General features: G+C 35.2%; 1 protein-coding gene across 1 annotated transcript in view; it reads right to left on the bottom strand.

Moving 5' to 3' along the window:
- The window catches only part of LOC141544804 (N-acetyllactosaminide beta-1,6-N-acetylglucosaminyl-transferase-like), a 176,407-nt gene extending 166,570 nt beyond the window's left edge, over positions 1–9,837 (bottom strand). Inside the window, exon 1 of the mRNA XM_074271381.1 lies at positions 9,738–9,837. The gene's annotated coding sequence lies outside the window, so the exon portion shown is untranslated. The remainder of the gene's footprint in view (positions 1–9,737) is intronic.
- Between the last annotated feature and the right edge of the window lie 2,629 nt (positions 9,838–12,466).

Genomic DNA, 12,466 nt, shown 5'->3' with positions numbered 1-12,466 from the left:
CAGCAAAGTTAATCAACTAATTTTAGGACATAGACTGTTTCTGCACTTTTGTCACTCATCTGCATAATCCCCAACAGGAATCTAGGAAATTACTTCTTACCGTAAGTAAACCTTAATTCCTTCCCATTTCATTTCCCAATTCAGTGGCTGGAGAAGGTAAAAAAGTTCTTCTAAAATTATTTGTTAAATGTGTTACTATTAAGGTAATAACTAGTAGAGACTAAATGTCAACATTTAATCTTTAGCAGAATATGAAGTTAGTGTGACAGTCATGTGTCTCTAAGATATAGAGAATCTATGGAATTCTAGAATTCCCAAAAACTTTCCAAATGAGAGGAAGTATAGCATAATGGATAAAGTACTGGGCTTGGAGATTTCCTCTTTGTTTTCCTCTTTCCCTTTTTCTACCTTTCTCTTTTTCCTCCACATTCCTTTCCCCTTCCCCTCCCCTTTCTTTCCTCACTTTCTTTTTTCCTTCCTCCCTTCTTCCCTTTCTCCTTTCTTCTCTCTTTCCTTTCTCCTTTCCTCTTTTTCTTTCTTCTCTTCCTCCCTTGCTCTCCCCTATTCTTTCTCCTTCCTTCCTTCCTTCCTTCCTTCCTTCCTTCCTTCCTTCCTTCCTTCCTTCCTTCCTTCCTTCCTTCCTTCCTTCCTTCCTTCCTTCCTTCCTTCTTTCCTAGCATAGTATTTGGAACAATGTAAAAACTTAAGTTCTTTATTTATCATCCAACTACTAACATTGTTTGTTTGATTTTATCCATCTATCTACCCACCTATCCATCCAAACATTTGTCTATCTATCATCTATCAAAAAAGAGAGAGGTGGGATTTGATGGCCTCTTAAAATTTCTTCAAGTTTTAACTCTCATGACCCCTTTCTTTTTCAAAGGTCTGGCAGTAGCATAATTTATACAATATCATTTCAGAGAGAGAGAGATGTATATATGAATATGATGGATGCAGATTTGTTCTCCAAATTAACTACAGCAGGTTAGGTCAATCTTAAACTCATGTAGCCACTATTCCAACCATGGACAGCAATAACTAGATTATAGTTTAACATTCTGGTAAACATCTTCTCATATACTGACACCCTTAATATTTATGTCCTAATCACTATATCCCTTCTACACTTTGCTGAGTGATAAAGGACCATACTATACATGCAGCATATATGTATGCAGATAGACTGCCAGTCCTGGAGTTAAGATGACACATCTTTCCGAATTCAAATCTGGCCTCAGACACGTACCATTCATATGACTCTGGGAAAGTCACAGTTTACTTCAATTTCCTCATGTGTAAAATGAGTTGGAAAAGGAAATACCAAATTACTACAGTATCTCTGCCAAGAAAGCCCAAATGGGGACACAAAGAGTTAGATGTGACTGAAATGATTAAACAACAATTCATTACTTACGAGTCTCCCTTGACAACTGGGAATGATATCTTTCTGAAGAGTTCTATGTAAAAACTCTGTGATGCACTGCTATATTGAAAAATGGGGGAGTACAAACTCCAGAAAAAAGTGGTACTAGAATTTATTCAAGGAGTGCATGTAGATAGTATCAAAAGCTTTGAAATTTAGCTACAATAATTAGTGATAAGATGGCAGAGATAAGCATCATTGCTAGTGTTGTACCCATTTTCACCATTGTTCCTACTGGTATTTTCCCCTTTGTGCATGTATTTGTACAACAAACATTTACTGGGTACCTATTATATGTAAAATATTGTGCTAATGTAAAGAACCTGACCTAATGACTCATGATTTTGGAGTTAAGCCAGAACATCTTTTACATGTGTGCCAGGACTTTCTGCTTTCACTACTTTCTTATCTTTTATTGGTCACCATGCCAGTAACTTGAGACTCCCTGAATTCAGAGATCTGCTACACCTATTTCTCTGTTCTATTTTCTTCTTGCTGTTCCAAAGCTAGATGTTCTCTTCTACTCACTACTTGTTTTCTCCCTACATCTGCATGACATCTGACTTCTAGGGTTTATATTTAAAGAAAAGAAGCATTGCAGATTCAGAAATAATCTACCAAAGTAAGATAATTAGAAAACCTTATTAAAGAATTCTCCCTAGTTCCAGATTGAGTGGGGCCAAATCTATCTAGTTACCTAGGACTGATTATCGCAGTTTGATGGCATAGTAGAAAGAGTGCTAGCCCTGAAATAAGGAAGATTCATTTTCATGAGTTAAAATACAGTTTCAGATATTAATTAGCTTTATAAGCCTGAGCAAGTCACTTAAGTCTGTTTGCCTCAGCTTCCTCATCTGTAAAATGAGCTATAGATGATTATAGCTAACCACTTTAATATCTTTGCCAAGAAAACTCCAAATCACAAAAATCAGACATAGCTGAACAATAACAACTGACTACCTTGGCCCATAATCCTTCCTAGACCAGGATAGATTAGCTCTCTTATACTTATGCCCACACTTAACTCTTACCCCCCTCTCTGCCCCAAAAATGATGTCTGCCTCCCTTGAATATCCATAAACACCTATGTGAACTTTACTCTTTGGGATATGGCATTTAGCTTTTTTGCCTATTCTGCACTCTTAGTCAGAAAGCTTTCTCGTGGTTGATATGCTTTTAGATGTTTTGGTCACATTCCTGCATAATCATTTAGCTAGTTAGTTGGAAAAAAATTATATACAATTAAAATTGTATCTTTCCATAAATATAACACGCTAGTACTTCCAAAATACCCAAGTGCAAGGATTTACATCATACTTAAGCACTGGGGGAAGTAATAAAATATAAATATATCTGCTTCCAGTTTTCTTGACCTAACAGTCATAGTAGATTGGACAGGTATACAAATCAACCTAACAGAGAAGTATAAATATAATGTTTTAGTTCAGACAAAATAGAGATACTTTCATGATGGAGAAATCTTGCCAGCTTTTATTAAAAGCAGCATTAGAGCTGATCTTTTAGGGGTGAGTAGGATTCAATAGTCAGTTACAATGCAGCAAGGACATTCAAATCTTAAGGAATTCTAGCCTTAAAAAAGACAAGAAGGTGGGAAATCTTGCACAAGTTCAGTTTCACTGGAAAACAGGTTATATGAATGACTAGTGTAAGTCTAGAAGAGCAAATAGTAACCAGATTGTGGAAAGCCTTGGACTTCAGATCAAAAAGTTTAAGCCTACTCATAAAAAGCTGAAGGTACAGGAGTTGGTAAGGAAGTGGAAACAGCTAATTTTATTATAACAGATAGCATTTATATAGTGTTTTAAGGTTTGAAAAGTATAAATATTATCTCAATTGATCTATATCAATAAGTCCTATGTATACTGTTAATATCTCCATTTTACCAATGAGGAATCTGAAGCAGACAAAGATTAAGTGACTTCATCAGGGTCAGAGAGTTGGTAAGCATCTGAGGTAATTTGAACTCAAGTCTTCTTGACTTCAAATCCAGGGTTGTATTCACTACACCAGTCAGCTTCCTCTATTTATACTTCATTGCTTGGCACTGAAAGCAAGGAGAAAGATTGTACTATTTTACGGAAGAAGTATGCAAAAGGGAAAGCAAGGCTTTATTTTTAATTGGGGAGAGAATGGGAAAACAAGAAGGAAAATACAATGGAGTCTGCAGATGAGTGATTTCATAATCCGGGAGAAACCAGAGAAATTAAATCAAGGGTAAAGTAAGAGTTAAGGCTGATGAAGGAAAAAAATCACCACTTGCCCAAATCAATATTAATTCCTCTGAAATGAAAGAAAGGATGTGGATGAAGAAGTAGAAAAGTTTGGAAGCAAAGAAGAAGAGAATTAAGGGGCACACATCTTACTAATATTTTTGCCATAAGACAAGGTATCTGCTATGAGTAAGGGCCCCATAGTTGGGTTCAGGGCCTAGAAGAGGTTTCAGGTAGGTTTGTAGAGCCCATAGGATAGGAGCTATATCATTTTCCCAGTGATCTTTTTTGAGTTTCCATAAAAATATCTCTTGTTCTGGACAAATTCCACAAATCATTTAAGTAATCATTAGTAAAGGTCAAGCTTTTTTCACTGCTACCTGTGTTATCAAGAAAGACCCTATACCCCAGGATTTAGCTAGTTACTTTAAGTACTATCAGATTAGTTTAATTTGTCTAGAAGCACAGCTTCCTCCCCATCCTCTAGCCTTCTGTCCAGAAGGAAGAAAAGAGATTTAAAAAAAAAAGTTTTAGCTGAAGTTGCAGAAGATCATGGCAAAGATACAGTGAGAAACTTTGGGGACCAAGAATATGGGCCAATGGATGTTACCATCCCAAGGTACTCAGGATGGGAATGATGAAGAAATCAATCACCTTAGCCAGACCAAAGCCCACCAAAACAAGAAGTCCAAACATAATGGGAGCTTTCGGGGATTTTTTTAAACTTACTGACCTTTGAAATTCTCTATCCTGAAACACTAAAACTCTCCATAAAGCATAGAACCTTCCATGCTAAGTTGTAAAGAACACTAAATTTGAAACTAGGTTCTAGTTTAGAATTTCTTACTCTCTTCATGACCTGCACAAATTACTTTTCTGGCCCCTGGTTTCCTCATTTATAAAATGAGGAGGGTAGAGAGGAGTCTATATTCCATGATTTGTGAAGCTTCTTCTAGCTCTAATTCCTATGACCAAATGACCAGCTGCTATCTCCCCAACTGCTCTGCCCCAGCTCTAGACAAAAACAACAACCAGGGGTTTAGGTCTAGATCATAACTAAGAGAAGAAAGGAAACCAACATTTATTATGCACCACTATTGCCAGGTACCATGCAAAGGAGGATCTATGTTGATCCTCACAAGCAACCCTGTGAAGTAAGTGCCATATTATCCTCAATTTCATTTGAGGAAATTGAAGCAAACAGATTAGGAAATTGTTCAGCATCACACAGCTAGTGGATGAAGTTAGATTTGAATTTAGGCCCAGCATTCTACCTGCCACTTAGCTGCTATGTGTAGGTTTTCCTAGTATAGAAGAGGTAGATACACAATCATAGGTAAGACAGACAAATCTCAACTCCCCTAGCTGACTCAGTTATTTAGAAGCAGAATTGAGGAAACGTAATGTCCCAGTTCCATCTCTCTCTCTCTCTCTCTCTCTCTCTCTCTCTCTCTCTCTCTCTCTCTCTCTCTCTCTCTCTCTCTCTGCTGGTATATTTAAACTATAAATATTGGTAAACTAAATTACCATTTGATTATTTTCCAGTTCATATAAACCATTTGTGAGCCAGGAAAGGGTTAAAAATGCCAGTTTTCACTGACATGAGCCCCCAGAATTCTAACTGCAGATAAGGAAAAAGCACTACAAAGATTTTTTTTTTAAATTAAAGCTTTTTATTTTCAAAACATATGCATAGATAATTTTCAATATTCACCCTTGCAAAACCTTGTGTTCAAAATTTTTCCCTCTCTTCCCCCTTTCCCCCAATATATGTTAAACATGCACAAATATACATATTTCCACAATCATCATGCTATACAAGAAAAATCAGATCAAAAAGGGAAAAACTGAGAAAGAAAATAAAATGCAGGCAAACAACAACAAAAAAGTGAAAATGTCATCATGTGCTTCACACTCAGTCCCCACAGTCCTCTCTCTCAGTGCAAATTCCATCTTTTGCCTGTGTCTCCTTTCTCCTATCAACAAACACAGAGAATTTTCATGCTGACTTGAAATCTCAGGATGCCTTGGAGACAGTTGCCTCTGCCCAGGTTTTTTCCAGAATTCCTCCCTCTTTCTTACTGAATTCTCTACTCCCTTCTTTTAAAACTAGCCTTTGGACAGGAGTGCCTTGTTAATTCAATTCTATTTAGTAAGCATGTATAGTAGGAACTGCTAGTAGGAAAAGAGGTAGCTCAATGGGCATAAGAATACTTGAGTTCAAATCCATTCTTAGACATATTCTAATTGTGTAACTCTAAGCAAGTCACTTAATCTGTTTTTTTCATTGTGAAATAGGGATAAAAATATCTCCCAGGGTTGTTATGAGGACTAAATGAGATAATAATTATAAATCACTTAGCAAAGTCCTTGGCACATGGTAAATGCTGTATAAAAAGTTAGTAGTAACAGTACAAATCACAGTACGAGGTGATGGTATATATCTAGAATACACATATAAACACACACACACACATACACACAGGTTTTTGTTAAGCAATAATAATTACATATACATTTTGTAGAGGATCCTTTTGAAAAATTTTGAGTTCTAGATTCTTTCCTTTTACACCTTCCTTCTTTTTGACAAGGCAAGCAATTTGATATTGATTATACATGTTAAATCATGTAAACTATATTTCCATATTAGTCATGCTGCAAAAGAAAACACAGACAAAAAATGCCACAAGAAATATAAAGAAAAAAATTAAATATGCTTCAATCTGCACTCAGAATTCATCAGTTCTCTTTCTAAAGATATATAGCATTTTTTTTAAAATCTGGGATTCTTTGGAATTGTATTACATCATTGTCTTGATCAGAGTAGCTAAGTCTTTCACAAGTTGATCATCCTAACAATATTGTTATTTCTGTTCATGGTGTTCTCCTAGTTCTGTTCACTTTATTGTGCATGAGTTTTATATAAGACTTCCCAGGTTTTTCTGAAACATCCTGCTCAACATTCTTCTATATTATAACAGTATTTTGTCACAATCATATATTACAATGTAATCCAGCCCATTCTCTAATTGATTGGCACCGTCCTCAATTTCCAGTTCTTTACTTCCAGAAAAAGAGCTGTCATAATTTTTTTGCATATCTTTTTCCTTTTCTTTGATCTCTTTGGGAAACAGACTTAGAAGTGATATTGCTGAAGCAGTTTTAAAGCTCTTTGGACATAGTTCCAAATTGTTCTGGCTGGACTAGTTTACAACTCTACAACAATGCACTAGTGTTCCAGTTGTTCAATATCTTCTCCAGCATTTATCATTTTCTTTTTGTCATGTTAGATAACCTGATAGGTGTGAGGTAGTATCTCAGAGTTGTGATCATATGCATTTCTCTAATCAGTAGTGATCTAAAGCATTGTTTCAGGTTTATTGCTAGTTTTGATTTCTTCTTCTGAAAACTACCTGTTCATATCATTTGACCATTTATCAATTGGGGAATGGATCTTGCTTTTATAAGTTTGGGTAAGTTCCCCATGTATTTGAGAAATAAAGCCTTTGTCACAGAAACTTTTTCCAAATTTCCCCCTCCTTCCCCAGTATCCTATTTTCCTTCTAAATTTGGCTATATTAGTTTTGTTTGAGTAAAAATCTTTTAATTTGATGAAATCAAAATTATTTTACTCCCTGTGATCTTCTTAATCTCTTGTTTTGGTCATAAACTCTTCTCTTAGCCATAGTGCCTGGTGCATTTTTCTGTGCTTTAAAGGAGAACTTTTGAGAGCAAAGAGACCCTTTGTTGCCCTCTAACTCATACCCTGAGATTATTTTAAATACCTATAAGTCAAACCCTCTTCAAAATTATCTTGTTCTGTTCACAAAGGGAAGGCATTTAGAATAACTAGTTCTAAGGAATCCAGGAACCAGTGAGATTCCAGATACATTAAAATTGAAATCTTGAAAACCAGACTAGGGAGGCAAAAAAGCAAGTGGGAGATTATAGATGAGAGTGATAGGTATGCCAAAAAAAAAAAAAAAAAAGACAATGATAGGAGTATCAATAAATATTTAAATATGTGCAAAAAGAATAGAAGAAAAGTCAAAGTAAGACATTAGTGCAGATAGTGCTATCATGTTATATTTAACAAACACTTCTAAAGTTCAGAGTTTATTATATAATATTATTTTTCTTTGTATTTTCATGTTTGTTGATATTTATTAAATTTAAAGCAAAATAAAACCAAAGGAAAGGAGGAAAAAGTAATACAGGTATTACTCCTTTATCAAAATTAAAAGCACAGTTAAAAATCCTGAGAGTCCTGGTCATTTGGTTCAACTCCAATACTTTTACAGATTAAAAAAAAAAAAAAAAAAAAACAGGCCCAAAGATATTAAACGGCTTATAGAAGGTCTCAAAGGTAGTTAGTTATGTAGCAAGGAGGGAATTTGGACCCATATCCACATCCATCTAGAACCTGCTTCTTTTTTTTCAGATTTTAAATTTATTTATTTATCTTTATCTTTTTCCACAGTTACATTCAAAATAATTTTTTCTACATTTGTTTTTAAGTTTTTTTTATTCTAGGATCTCACTCATCTCCACCCACAATTAAAAAAACCACATGTGAAGTTATGTAAAACATTTCCATAACAGTTAAGTTGTGAAAGAAAACAGATCTCCCACTTCAATGAAAATGAAAACCTCAAGAAAAAATAAGTAAAAAAATAAAGAGAGAGTTAGATAGAGTAATAGAGAATGCTTCGATCTATATACATGCTTGATCAGTTATTTCTCTGGATATGGATAGGACTTTTCATCATAAGTCCTTCAGAGTAGGTGTGATTCATTGTACTACTGAGAATAATAAAGTTATTTATGGTTGGTCATCACAGAATATTGCTATTACTTTGTATACAGAATATTTCACTTATTTCCTGGAGGACTTTCCAGGTTTTTTTTTTTTCTTTCCTGAGAGCATCCTGCTCATCATTTTCCAGAGAACAATAATATTCCAGAGAAACTTGCTTCAAAAACTTTTTTACAATTTCTGTTGCTAATTGTATCCCCCCCCCATTTTTTCTTTCTCTTTTCACCTCGTCTCTCCTCAAAAGTGTTGTGCTACTGACCACTCCCTCTCTCAAAATGTCTTCTCTTTTATCACACTCCCCCCCCCCACTTCCTCTATCCCATTCCCCTCCTATTTTCCTGCAGGTTAAGGTAGATTTCTATACCCCTATTGTGCTATATATGTTATTTTCTTTTTGAGCCAATTCTGATAAAAGTAAGGTTCATTCACTCACTCTTTACTCTCCCTCTTTTCCTCCACTATAAAAGTTTTTTCTTGTCTCTTTTTTTATGGCACGTAACTTGTACCATTCCACTTTTCTCTTTCCTTTTCTCCCAGTACATTCCTTTCTTACCCCTTAATTTCAGCATTTAAAAAAATATAATCCATCATATTCAATTTGCGCAAACCTTCTTCTTTTTTTTACTGTTTCTATTATAAAGCTATAAGAAAAAAAAAGAAAAAAAACAACAACAACTCCAGAGCTCAGTAGATCAGTAAGGAAAACTTAAACTCATAGTATGATTGACATGTTGGGGTCATCTCAGACTATATATTTTAAATGTTCACTAAATTTCTTGCAGGGGTGGAAATGCAAATCCTGATTACTTCTTTTTATTTCATAATGTTTTCTGCAAATGATGAGGATGTGGGTAAATCATATCACCTATGATAACGAACAGTCTACTAACACAGACCTTTTAAGGATACCCCACTCACTGGTAATTACAAAAACTCTGTCAACAAAGGAGCTAAATACGAACAGGCTTCCCAACCCCCCTTCCCCTCCCTGCTCCTTTTTTATACTAAACATTCTGTCCACATATAAACCTGTCTGAGCTGGCCAGAGGACTCTTCTCTGATAATAAAAACACTTCCGTTGTAGATCTAAACCCAATTTGTTTCCTTTTCTTCTACTGATGTCTTCATTTAGATTACTCGATAAAAAGATTCTTCCCCAGTTATGTTTTTTTTTTTTTTTTTTTTTTTTTTAGTCCAGAAAACAGCAAAAACAATGAAAAGCTAAAGACCAATATAAAAGAGAAAGATGGAATTTGTTAGTTACCAGGTTGGGATTGCATGGGAGGTCAAAGCTGAGCTGTTCCCACTTTCTTTCTCCTCCCAGGCTGTAGAGGTAAGTAGATTTAGTAAAGGCTGACTCTTCCTTTCCCTTCTTCCAGCTGAGAGCAGGCTCTGCCTCTGGCTACTATTTTTTCTATGATGAGATTCCAGCATTACTGAGAAGAAGCAGTGCATAAAAACTGGTGCACCTTTAACCAGCAGAGGCAGCAGGAGCAAAAAGTCTCAACAGAGACTCATCCAGTGTTTTCGCTCCACAGATGTGCTCCCCAGTGCAGGGGTCCACAGGATAAAGACGTGTGTCTGGTATTCTTAGAGAGTAACTTTCTTCTCTTCTGATCTAAGATTATGTAACATTAGACTGCAACGGATGCTAGAATGTAATCTTTTAAACCAGTTGTCTCATCCTATAGAAGAGGAAGCATGGCATAGATCATATTATGATTAATTATATGGAGAGGAAAAGTGGACTAATGGGGTGGAGCACTAGCTTTGGAGTCAAGAAAATCTGGGTTAAAGTTTTGTCTCTGTTTACATACTGACTGTGTGATCCTGGGCAATTCCCTTTAAGACCTCACTGCCTAGCTTTCTTAAGACTATCTCTACTAGAGCAAATACTGAAGTGCATTCGTTGTGAGTTTCTTTACTCCTCACTGCATGTTATTTCCCTATACCAAGGAACCCAAGACTCAAATTTAAATAGTTTGCATACATAAGAAAAAAAAAAAAGGACTCCTTTCATCTAGAACTTTAATTCCCTAAAAATCCATCCCAAGAATGCCTTTCACCAATCTAGCTTTGTATTGGGAAATGATCTTAAAAAAATACTCCTTGCTTTTTATTCCTCAACTCAGTAGTTGATGCTTATTTATGTTCAGTCAGACCCTAAAGGCTAGGTATCTATGGGAATGTACCTCTGAAATAATTAGCATTCCCAAAAAAGGCTGAATTCACTACACAAAAGGACACACAAAAGTAAACTTCTTAATAAAGTAGCCAGTAATTAGGGCTGTGCTTTCTTTGTAGTAAACAATGTCTAGATGAACATCTGATGAATTGAACTTGCCCTAATTCTCAAAATCTTTAATTGGGCCTTCATCAGAAATTCCTTTCCAGCTAATTGTCCTATCTGCAAAATACTAAGGATGAACTAAATGATCTATAGAGTTTATTTCAGTTCTAGAAACATAATCCTATGGTCAATTCATATTTTAAAGATTATAGTACATTTTTTCCAAAGTAAATGTGTGCAAATATATATGTATATATGTATTGTATTTCTCTACCCAAAGTCTATGCATATTATATATGTTTGTATCTAGTCTGTGTATGTGTATCTATATAGATATTCCAGTGTTCAGGGAGGATCAGCACCTCCTGTGTGAGGACTTTGTGAGTGCTTTTCAGGAATGCTCATCTATTTTTGGTATTCACTTCTTACCCAACTTTTAACTGTGTCTCCAAGAAATTGTATGTAGCATATGTGGTGGATCCACCCCAGGAAGACCATTTTTGCCAGACATGCTATATCATGTTGAGGGTAACTGCTAGGTTTTAAATCTGTTAGTGAATTAGGGGAATGTCTAACGCAATCATGTAGACATTTTCCCTGTCAGAATGGGCAGATGAGAACAATTTGTTCTTACAGTATTGAAGGCAGTAGGAGCACATCCTGGGCCAGTCATCTTAACTTTTGTCTTGCCACTGGATTCTGACGATTCTGGAAAAGAGTGTGAGGCTGATAATTTTGTGCAACTCTGCCTCATAAATCTAATTAGCACACATTTCATCTTCTCAGAAAATGAAAGATGAACAACAATATTGCTTCCTCAGGATAGCCTTTGAAAATACAGCTAGCATCTACATCTTGAAACGATATCAAAGAGATTCTAGTGGATCATTTTAATGATTAATTATTTAATGATTAAACAATTTATGTTATAGTGTAGTTGAATAGATATCAAGTGTACCAAAAACTCAATAAATATGAAGTGGTGGCTTCAGGACAATTGTATATATATATATATATATATTTTTAATAGTACCTTATCTTTTTTTCCCAAATATGTCAAGACAATTTTTAGCATTTATTTTTATAAGATTTTGACTTTCACAATCCCCAAAAGGCTATCAAACTGTGATATCCTTTGACCTAGTAACACCTCTATCCAAAGAAGTTTCTCAAACTGATCATAAAAAACGTAAAAGGGCCAATATATACAAAAATATTTAGAGCAGTGCTCTGTGGTGGCAAAGAATTGGAAATCAAGAGGATGCCCATCCATTGGGGAATGGCTGAACAAATTGTAATGGAGTACTATTGTTCCATAAAAAAATGATGAACTGGCAAATTTCAGAAAAATTTGGACTTACAAGAACTGATCTGATTGAAGTTAGCAGAACCAGGAGAACATTGTAGAGTAACAGCAACATTGTATAGATGATCAACTTTGAGAAACTTTGCTCTGTATGTATAATGTTTTCCTAGTTCTGCTCATTTTGCTTTCATCAGTCAAACAAGTCTTTCCGATTTTTCTGAAATCTGCCTGTTCATCATTTATCATCGCACAATAATATTCCACTACATTCACATGCCATAGCTCAATCAGCTGTTTCTCCATTGAAGGGCATCCTCTAAATTTCTAATATTTTGTCACCATGAAAAAGACTACTATACATCAAGAATAGTACATGTGGGTCCTTTCCCCTTTTATG

The sequence above is a fragment of the Sminthopsis crassicaudata genome, chromosome 1, assembly GCF_048593235.1.
Source record: "Sminthopsis crassicaudata isolate SCR6 chromosome 1, ASM4859323v1, whole genome shotgun sequence".
In the NCBI taxonomy this organism is placed as follows: Eukaryota; Metazoa; Chordata; class Mammalia; order Dasyuromorphia; family Dasyuridae; genus Sminthopsis; species Sminthopsis crassicaudata.
The sequence above is the reverse complement of the archived record's forward strand: the minus strand, read 5'-3'. Positions and strand labels throughout refer to the sequence as shown.